Source organism: Galeopterus variegatus, unplaced genomic scaffold (genome assembly GCF_000696425.1).
Source record: "Galeopterus variegatus unplaced genomic scaffold, G_variegatus-3.0.2 Scaffold221, whole genome shotgun sequence".
In the NCBI taxonomy this organism is placed as follows: Eukaryota; Metazoa; Chordata; class Mammalia; order Dermoptera; family Cynocephalidae; genus Galeopterus; species Galeopterus variegatus.
The window spans coordinates 749,469-751,412 of record NW_007726332.1 but is presented as its reverse complement, the minus strand read 5'-3'; the positions used below and the strand labels follow the sequence as shown (position 1 = coordinate 751,412).

Here is a 1,944-nt window from a genome sequence, read left to right as displayed (position 1 = left end):
TGTAACCTCACATGGTAGATGTAAAGCACATCTCCAGGGCCTCTTTAATAAGGGCACTGATTCCATTCATTAGGGCAGAGCCCTCGTGGCCTAATCACCTTACAATGACCCCATGTCTTAATACCATCACCTTACCGGGGGGTGGGATAGGTTTCAACACATGAATATTAGGGGGATACAAACATTCAGACCATGGCGGTAATAAAAGCTCTATGAGTTATGGGACCACATAATTGCTTTCTTTTCTTCAGGCTCAGTAACTTCAATTCTTTGTCAAAGTACGTGTTTGTTTTAGCTAAAAAAATTGGATATACTTTTTCAAAGTTGTGTTTTATTTAAGGAATAATTCTTGGACCCAGAAGGCTTTATGGCTGTCAGGAAATAAAACATCCACTTTACCTCTGAGTATTTAAAATTTTTTTTTCCATTTGACACAAGAGAATAGAGCTAAGTAACTATAAGAGGAAATGTAAGTAAGTTTTAAAACATTGATTCGCAACATGAATATATTTCAAAGCTAGAATAAAATTTATGGTCTTAATAATTCATTTCTTATATCATTCTCCTTAGTTCTATTTTCTAAACCTTTAAACATCTTGACCTCTTGGTCTCGTGCTTCACCTCTCACTGGTCCATTCAGTTTCTTTCCGTTCTCTGTTCCCATAGGAAAAAGAACAATCCACATTTGCCATACACAGTGCATCACTTCCAACTGAATCCTCAACCCATTAGTAAAATTTTCCCACAGTAAATGCAGTGACCTCCTAACTGCCAAACTCAGAGTAATTTTCCTTCTTTATCATATCATACTGCTGCATTTGTCGATACTACTCATCACTCCCCAAAATTCTATTCCCTTGGCTCTGTGTCATTTCATTTTTGTAAACTTCCTCCGCCGTTTCATATGATCACCGATAGTCCTCATCCAAAGGCTCCTCTTCCCCTCCAGATCACCTTATATTTGGTACTCCATCCTATACACTCCCTTAGTAATCCGATCATGTCTCCTGGTCCCAACAAGCAATTCTTTGCAAGACCTATGCAATATCCCCTGAGATTCAGACTCCTGTGTGTGGTGGTTAAAAGTGTAGGCTCCAGAGCCAGACCACATGGGCTCCAATAATGGCCTCACCACCCACAGCTCTGTGATTTTAGGCAAGTTACATACCATCTTTGTACCTTTGTATCCTCTTCTGATAAATTAACATCTGCTAGGACTTCAATTTCTGGCAGTATGACATATCAGATACTTTGAAAGGGCTTTCTCACTCCTCTTGAATAAATTAATGCAAAAATAGTGTTTAATGCATTTCTATGCTCATTACAAAGTAGGAGAATCTCCAAGGCGAAAAGGAAAACAATGAGCTGAAACCAGAGCAAAAGGCAGTTAAGTTGTGAGCAAGTGAAATAGAGACCAGTGAAGTAAAGACCTGATAATTCCTGCAATTAAGAGACCAAATTTAGAGCTAACCTGAGACCCCAAGGACTCACAGGATTTTAGAGGTGCCAGAACAATAGTATTCCTAGTTCATAGCAGAAGCAAACATAAATCCTCTCTAAAGAGAAGCATCCCAAATTGGGTCCACAGGATTCAGTTCAAGAATATTTGAGCTCCAAATAAAAAAAATCGCCAAATACAGTAAGGATACAAACCACCATAAGTGAGGGTTAGCAAAAACAACACACGATAGACTAGTTGAATTTCAGATACTGAAACTATCAAGACACAGAATGTAAAATAATTATGTTTGAAATATTTAATGAAATAAAGATGAAATTGAAAAACTGACCAAAGAACAGAGAATATAAAAAATATCTAGGCAGATATAAATAAAACTCCGAGATATAAAACAAATAAAAAGTAGACATTAAAAACTAAATGGATGGAAGGGGCCGGCCCGGTGGCGCACTGGATAGTGCGCCGCTTGGGAAGCGCGGCGGCGC

The 1,944-nt window shown here is 38.4% G+C and overlaps 1 pseudogene; it reads left to right on the top strand.

Annotated features, from left to right (window-relative positions):
• The first annotated feature begins 192 nt into the window (after positions 1-192).
• The window catches only part of LOC103585214, a 6,493-nt pseudogene continuing 4,741 nt past the window's right edge, over positions 193-1,944 (top strand).